This window comes from Triticum dicoccoides, chromosome 3A, assembly GCF_002162155.2.
Source record: "Triticum dicoccoides isolate Atlit2015 ecotype Zavitan chromosome 3A, WEW_v2.0, whole genome shotgun sequence".
Classification (NCBI taxonomy): domain Eukaryota; kingdom Viridiplantae; phylum Streptophyta; class Magnoliopsida; order Poales; family Poaceae; genus Triticum; species Triticum dicoccoides.
Window position 1 is genome coordinate 494612235 of NC_041384.1, and position 9353 is coordinate 494621587.

Here is a 9353-nt window from a genome sequence, read left to right on the forward strand (position 1 = left end):
CGAGATCTTATGGGTTTCACCTCTAGCCTACCCCAACTTGTTTGGGACTAAAAGCTTTGTTGTTGTTGTTGTTCCAAAAAATGTTCAGTTTTTGAAAAAATGTTCTCAAAATTAAAAAAAAATCTTGTTACACAAAAAAGTACAAAACTTTCGAAATTCATAAAATGTACCAGATTTCGATTTTGTGTTCACATATTAAAAAAATGTTCGCGCTTCCAAATTTGTTCGGGATTTTTCAAAATTGTTCTCTATTTTAAAATATGTTCTCAAAATTCAAAAAATGTTCGTACTTTAAAAAATTGTTCGCGCCTCCAAGTTTGTTCAGGATTTTTCAAAAATGTTCTCTGTTTCAAAATTTGTTCTCAAGATTCAAAAAATGTTTGGAAATTGAAGAAAATGTTCCAGCTTTCCTAATTTGTTCACAAATTCAATAATAGTTCATGTTTTTAATTTTGTTCACAAATTCAAAAAATGTTCTGGAAGTTTATAAAAGTAAACATTTTTATTTTTTGTTCACAAATTCAAGAAATGTTCCCCTTTTTCAAATTTGTTCACATCATCAAAATGTTCTTGTTTTACAAAATTTGTACAAAAATTCGAAAAATGTTTTTATTTTGAAGAAAGTATTCATAATTTCGAAAAATGGGCTGTAGTTTTTTGGATTTTTTGCGAATTAATGTTTAACATTAGTCTCTCTCGTATACGTCTTTAACTGTCCGGCTGCTAAGTGAACATGAGATTGTCTTCGTCGCGGTGGTTAGCACGGCAGGCCAATTGGTGCGAAGTCGTGTGTTCGAGTTACAGCACTAGCGCGATTTTCTTTTTTGTGATTTTTTCATCTAAGGAAGGTGCCGTCAGGTGCCACTGTAAATGGGCCGGCCCACGCTAGCTGCTCCTGTGCGAAGTGCCGGCACTTTGCCGCAGCGAGCGGTCTATAGGAGCTCCCGCTCGATCGTTGACTCCCGCTTGATGGCTGACTCGATCATTTGTTTTTTTTCTCCTCTCAAAAAATTGCTGAAGTACATACTAATTTTGGTGCGCCGGTCGAATCATTGGGCCGGTCGCACCGCTCGCTCTGTGACTCGCTTCGTCTGCAGGCAGGCCCATCACCGAACGACCATCTCCCATGTTATCTCATCTCTTCAGAGACAATGTCATCCGCTCATAGTGCATCTCGTCTACACCGCAACCTCCGCTCTTCCCCTTTTATTCCTCTCTATAGATGCTCGCGCCTTCCTCACCGGCGACTGGCTGTGCCGCCGACCATGGCCACCGTGCCTCCCCCACCGGCGACTGGCTCTGCCGCCATCCATGGCCATCGCGCCTCCCCACCGTGGCTGCCCCCATCCCGCCCCCTCACTCCCCACCAGCGACCAGTGCTTCAAACCAATACCCACATGTGCTGCCGATGGCGGCGACAAGTGATGGAGAGCCGTGGCGGCCAGCGTTGGGGCGTTGCAACGATGGCGACAAGTGATGGAGATCCGGCCATTCTTTTCTTGGAAGCAGCCCCAGTTTTTGCTGCCAACGCCCTTACCTTTTGCTGAAACTAGTGTAAGATTTTGCTACCACCATGTTTGTTTTTTTATGGAACCAATCCAAATTTTTGCTGCCATGTCATTTGCTTTTTGGTACAGCCAGTGTACAATTTTGTTACCACCATCTTCAATTTTTGCTGGAACCAATCAATTATTTTGCTACCATCATGTTCGTTCTTTGATGGAACAAACCCAAATTTTTGCTACCATGTCATTTGTTTTTTGTACAACCAATGTACAATTTTGCTACTGTAAGTGCATCTAGTGCCTCTTAGTGATTTTGGTGTATTGAAGACTTATAGGTTAAGGGATTAATACGTTTGTGAGTGTACACATGTCTATAAGTCTATGAGGAGTTTGATATTTACAGAGAAAATCGATCCCTAAAAATGAAGTTCTTCGATTGAAAACTTTGGATTTCTGAAGACTTTCTGAAGACTTTGAAAGTGAAGAAATTGGTGTGACCTTGAAGACTTAGTATTCATTTAAGAAACATGAAGCGTGAAGACTTTTGTTTTTATAGTTTCATTTTTCTCTTTCTTGAGTCATAGGAAACACCGTACTGTTAAAGGGGGTCGAGAAATACTAAGAAAAAATTTCCAAGTGATGCTCAACTCAAAATCCTACACCTTTCAATCCCTTCGAGTGAAGTCATTGGAAATCTCATACAGTTCAGTCATATTCTTCAGTGACAGAGATAGAGTTCTTCTGGTCTCTGAGGAATTTGTTCTGACTGAGGAGTTAGGAATTCGCCAGTGCGGATTGCCTACACAGTGAGGAACATGATAGCCCTAAGGAATTTGATACTCAAATTTCCAACAGTTGTTGTGCTATGCGCCAGCTGTCCCAAAATATCTACCCACCTAATGGTCATATCATTGAAGAGCATTTATGTCTTATCATGTCGGGCTGCTCCCTAGGCTATAAATAGTCGCCCCCTACAACCACTAGCTAGTTGGCTGCTCCGAGAGAAACTGACACTTGTCATTTGAGAGCATCCCATCCTCCGAGGACTTTGATTGAAAATCATCAAGTGAGGAAAACCCAAACCCAAACATCTACAAACCCCAAGTTATTGAGCATCATTGAAGAGATTGATCCTGCGTGGATCCGACGCTTGTTACCTTTGAAGACTGTGCATCTTCCAGACGGTTAGGCGTCATGGTCTAGAGCATCCAAGAGGAATTGTGGATCGCGGAGTGACCGAGTTTGTGAAGGTTCGGAAGTCACCTAAAGACTTACCACGAGTGATTGGGTGAGGTCTTTGTGACCTTAGCTCAAGGGGAATACGATGAGGACTGAGTGTTCTGAACTACGTGTTCAGGACTGGGTGTCCGGGACTATGTGTCCTCGGGTTTAAATACCTAGCCACCCTAACCAAACGTACAACTATCACAGTAGTTGAAACTGGTCTACCAAATCATTGTCTTCACCAAGCTACCTGGTTCCATTTCCTCAACCCTTCCATTTCCTCATTTATGTGTTGAGTGCTTGTTCATATCTGTTTGAAGACTTTGACTGAAGACTTTCTCAATTTCTCCAGTCTGTTGTCTTCATACTGTGTCATCCTGTGTTTACGCTTTCCATACTCTGTGCTTATCTTCATTTCATCATGATGACCATGTTTGTGTTCCGTTATGTTTACTTCTGAGTACTTATTTCATTGCAAGTAGTTCTCCGCTAAGGAATTTCCTCACCCTAAAATTCCTTGATGAAGAATTCATAAAAAACGCCTATTCACCCCCCTCTAGTCGATATAACACACTTTTAATTGGTATCAGAGCAAGGTACTCCCTTGTTCTGTGTGATTTTGGTTTAACCACCTGGAGTTTTAGTTATGTCGACCACAGGTATGATCAAGGTTTCTGCTGGGTGTCCTACCTTCGATGGGACGGACTACCCCTACTGGAAGAATAAGATGCGCATACATCTTGAGGCAATTGATAACGATCTCTGGTACGTTGTGGATAATGGTGTTCCCTCTGTCACTCCCACCATCAATGCTGCTGATGTGAAGAGATTCAAGCAACTCGACTCTCAAGCGAAGAATATCATATGTGGCCATCTGAGCAAAGGACAGTATGGCAGAGTGAGTGCTTTGGAGACAGCCAAGCTTATCTGGGACAGGCTGTCCAAGGTCAATGAGGGAGTCTCAACACAGCATGACTCTCGAGTTGACGTTCTTCGAAATCTCTTCAACCGCTTCAAAAGACTCGACAATGAAAATGTTCAGCAAACCTTCGATCGCCTCACTGACATCTCAAATGAGCTTCAATCACTTGGTGCCGTCGATATCACCGACCATGAGGTGGTGAAGAAATTGCTGAGATCGCTTGATTCCTCATTTGATACCTTGGCATTGATGATACAAGAACGTGGAGACTATAAGTCACTTGATCCCGCTGATATCCTCGAGAGACTAAACACTCATGAGTTTCAGCTTGCTGAGAAGAGAGATCTCTATGGACCAAGCTATGGTAGATCACGGGCTCTGAAGGCCAAGGCGGTATCCGAATCTGATGGTGAAGATTCTGACAGCAGTCATGGTGACCCTGAAGAACTGAGCCAGGAGCTAGCAATGCTTATGAGGAAGTTCCAAAAGTTCTCAAAACGTGGTCGTTTTGGTAAATCCTCAAGAGGTGGTGACTTGAGATCAGATTCCTCATCCCAGGATTACAGTTCTGATGATTCAAAGAAGAAGAAGAAATCTTCAAAGTCCTCATCATTAAGACCCTCAAAGTCCTCATCTCACAAGAAGAGTAGCTCCAAGAAGGCTCGAGCATTCATTGGCAAGGAAATGGACTCTGAGGTTGAATCTGAAGAAAATGAGGAAGAGGAGGAATCTAAGGAGTCATACTCTGGTGTGGCGAGCCTAGCCCTCGCAACTGCTTTCGTCAACAAGTCTATCTTCAACTCTGAAGAAATGGACCTCCCCAACACTACTGATGACGACGACAAGGACTACGCTCCCACCTATTGCTTCATGGCAAAAGGCTCAAAGGTACTCAAATATCCCTCCTCTGAATCTAGTGAGGATGAATCTGATGAAAACCTCAAACCCAGGTACTCTAAACTTACTAAGATTGCTGTGAAACTGCAAACGGCTCTTGAAAAGGTTCAAAATATGCTAGATAAAAGCGATGATATATTGGGTGAGGAAATGGATCGCACTAAAATCTTGACTGGAAATCTTCAAAGACTCCAGTCCAAGTTTGACAATCTTCAAGGTCATCATAACACTCTCCTATCTGATCACGAGAAGCTTTCTTATGAATTTATTCAAAGAAAGCAAGATCTTGAGAAGTTAAGAGTGAGTCATGAAGATCTTCAGAAGGAGCGTGATTCATTACTTGCTCAACAGATCAGCGCCACTTAGGATGAATTTGTTCCTCCATGTTTGAAGTGCATTGAACATGAAACTACTAATTCTTCACCTGAATGCTCAAATACTTCCATTGCTGCAATTTCTTCAACTGCCTCTACTATCACTAATTCCTCATCTGAGGACATTGCTAGTATTACTGATAATGCAGGGCTGAAGGAATTGTATATGACAGGCATGTACAAAAGCCTCAAAGGGCATTAGGCTCTTTGTGACGTGCTTAAAAGGCAGATTCTCAACAGGAACCCTAGGAAAGAGGGTATTGCCTTTGAAAGGAAAATCAATGCTGATGGGACCTACTGGAAACCTGAGTAGTATCCCAAAACCTCATGGGTTGCTGCAAAGGGACCTTCAGTGGATCCATCTACCTTATCTAGCTTTACATGTGAATCTTCATATTCTTCTGATGAGTCAACTGACTCCAACTATAAACTGTTCAAAAATCAGAATGGTGAAGTATTTGCTAGATATGTTGGTACTAACTGCAGGAACGGTCCTCCTATGAAGAAAATCTGGGTTCCCAAAAGGTGCCTTGAAAATCTTCAGGTGAATTTCATCATGACACCACCTGTGAAGAATAGGAACCCCAGAACAAATTCTTCATATGGACCCAGGTCCTCATACAGACCAAACTCCTCACGTGGATCAAATTCCTCAAAAGGATCAAAGTCCTCATATGAACATCATCGTGCTAACCCGTCTGTTTCACAGGGAAGATCTAAGGATTATGGATAAGCGCATTATTCTTCAAATCATTATGTTCATAAGTCCTCGGAGAATTTCTCTACTTACTCTTATGCTTATCCTAACCACTCTTATGTGAAACAAAGTGGATTGGCATCTATGCCGCCTTTCTCTTATGGAGCTCGTAGAATGATGAATTCTTTGCCACCCCTTCAGATGTGTGTGGTGAAGAAAAAGAACTAACCTCTTATGCAGGGTCAGGTCTCCAGACGAACTTAAACGTCTGATGAATTTGCTGGAGACCTGAATATGCTTGAAAGGACGCAAGCTAGTCATGAAGAAATGAATTTTCATTTCTCACGTCCTCATACTGTTTTATCTGTTCTATTGTCTGATGAAATTGATGTCATATTCTTCACTGATGAAGTATATGAGTTCGTAAGTTGCACTAATTCATCTGCAGGATGATCAACCCAAAGCCACTGAGTGGGTCCTCGATAGTGGATATACAAATCACATGACTGGTGACAGGAGCTTATTGATGGACACTACTTTATCTCCATCACATATGAAGCACATCACCTACGCTGACAAGGGCAAAAGCAAGGTATTGGGCCTAGGTAAGGTTGCAGTCTCAAAGGATCGACACATGGACAAAGTCATGCTTGTTGAGTCCTTAGGGTTCAACCTCATGTCTGTCTTAATGCTTTGTGATCTTGATATGGTGGTTGTCTTTGGCAAGTATCGTTGTGTTGTGATCATGGAAGCTGACAATTCCAAAGTATTCGAAGGCTTTAGGAGAGGAGATTTGTATATTGTTGATTTCTCTATAGGACCACAACCTGCTACATGTCTACTTGCAAAAGCTTTAGAAGGCTGGTTATGGCGTCGACGACTTGGTCATGCTGGCATGAGGAATCTGCACACGCTCACGAAGAAGAAGCATGTCATTGGCATTGAAAATGTCAAATTCCTTAAGGATCACTTATGCGGAGCCTGTGAAGCTGGAAAGATGACCAAGGCCAAGCATCCAACAAAGACTATCATGACTACTACTCGACCATTTGAATTGCTTCACATGGATCTCTTTGGCCCTACCCACTATGCCACATTTACCAATGTTGCATCCTTATATGGCTTTGTCATTGTTGATGATTACTCTCGATGTACATTGGTCCATATTATCACTTACAAAATTGAAGTGCAGGAAGTCTTCAAACGATTTTCCTCGAGGGCTTCAACCAACTTTGGTGTGAAGATCAAGCACATCAGAAGTGATAATGGAACTGAGTTCAAGAACACTGGCCTTGATGATTATCTTAATGAACTTGGTATCACTCATGAGCTTTCTGCTCCCTATACTCCTCAGCAAAATGGCGTCGTGGAGCGCAAGAATAGAACTCTTGTTGAGATGGCCCGCACTATGCTTGATGAGTACAAGACGCCTCCTTGCTTCTGGCCTGAGGCAATTGATACTGCGTGCCACATCATCAACAGAGTATATCTTCACAAATTCTTCAAGAAGACTGCCTATGAACTCCTCATTGAAAAGAAAACCCAATGTGAGTTATATCAAAGTCTTTGGTGCTAAATGTTGGATTAGATATTATCATCACAGTTCTAAATTTGCACCGAAAGCACATGAAGAATTTATGCTCGGTTATGGTAAGGACTCGCACACCTACATAGTCTTCAACACCTGTCATCACAAGGTTGTTGAAACTGTAGATGTGCGGTTCGATGAGACTAATGGCTTGCAAAGAGAGCACCTACCTCCTGTGACAGATGAAATACCTCCCGAGGAATCTATTAAGCTCAAGGCTACAGAGGATGTCATTCCTACTGAAGAATCTGCTGAAGAAGTTATTCTAGAACATGAAGTACGTCATGCTGGTGCACCTAAGGAAAATGGTGCTGAAGAAAATGCTGATCAAATTCCTCAACGTCAACCCGCTCATCCTCGCGTCGCAAATGAAGTGCAAATTGAGAAAATCATCAGCGACATCAACATTCCAGGTCCTCTCACACGCTCAAGAGCTTCACATTTATCTAACTTTTGTGGGCACTTTGCTTTCATCTCTATCACAGAGCCCACTAAGGTAGATGAAGCATTTCTGGAGCCTGAGTGGATTCAGGCCATGCAAGAAGAATTACATCAGTTCGAGCTCAACAACGTCTGGGAACTGGTCAAACGTCCAGATCCTCGCAAGCACAATATCATCGACACAAAGTGGATCTACCGCAACAAGCAAGATGAAAATGGCCTTGTGGTGAGGAATAAAGCATGACTTGTAGCTCAAGGCTACACACAGGTTGAAGGAATTGACTTCGATGAAACTTTTGCACCTGTTGCTAGACTTGAGGCTATTCGCATATTACTTGCTTATGCTAACCATCATGATATCACTTTATATGAAATGGATGTGAAAAGTGTATTCCTCAATGGTAAGATTGAGGAAGAAGTATATGTTGCACAACCCCCAGGTTTTGAAGATCCAAAGCATCCTGACAAAGTCTTCAGACTCAATAAGGCCCTCTATGGCCTCAAGCAGGCCCACGGGCGTGGTATGATACTTTGAAGGGATTCCTCGTGAAGAAAGGTGTGACGCCCCCAATTTGACCGTACACTAATCATACACGCAAACGTGTACGATCAAGATCAGGGACTCACGGGAAGATATCACAACACAACTCTACAAATAAAATAAGTCATACAAGCATCATATTACAAGCCAGGGGCCTCGAGGGCTCGAATACAAGAGCTCGATCATAGACGAGTCAGCGGAAGCAACAATATCTGAGTACAGACATAAGTTAAACAAGTTTGCCTTAAGAAGGCTAGCACAAACTGGGATACAGATCGAAAGAGGCGCAGGCCTCCTGCCTGGGATCCTCCTAAACTACTCCTGGTCGTCGGCGGCGGGCTGCATGTAGTAGTAGGCACCTCCAGTGTAGTAGGAGTCGTCGTCGACGGTGGCTTCTGGCTCCTGGGCTCCATCGTCTGGTCGCAGCAACCGAGTATAGAAAGGGGGAAAAGGGGGAACAAAGCAATCGTGAGTACTCATCCAAAGTACTCGCAAGCAAGGAGCTACACTACATATGTATGCATTGGTATCAAATGGAAAAGGGGGTAACATATGTGGACTGAATTGCAGAATGCCGGAATAATAGGGGGATAGCTAGTCCCGTCGAAGACTATGCTTCTGGCAACCTCCATTTTGCAGCATGTAGAAGAGAGTAGATGGTAAGTTCACCAAGTAACATCGCATATCATAATCCTAATCGATGATTCTCCCCTCGTCGCCCTGTGAGAGAGCGATCACCGGTTGTATCTGGCACTTGGAAGGGTGTGTTTTATTAAGTATCCGATTCTAGTTGTCATAAGGTCAAGGTACAACTCCAAGTCGCCCTGTTACCGAAGATCACGGCTATTCGAATAGATTAACTTCCCTGCAGGGGTGCACCACATTTCCCAATACGCTCGATCCCCTTTGTCCGGACACACTTTCCTGGGTCATGCCCGGCCTTGGACGATCAACATGTTGCAGCCCTACCTAGGCACAACAAAGAGGTCAACACGCTGGTCTAAATCCTATGGCACAGGGGTCTGGGCCCATCGCCCATTGCACACCTGCACGTTGCGAGGGCGGCCGGAGAGCAGACCTAGCAACCTCCATTACAAAGGAAGTTACGTTATGCGGTCCAACCCGGCGCGCGCCGCTCAGTCGTTGACGTCACGAAGGCTTCGG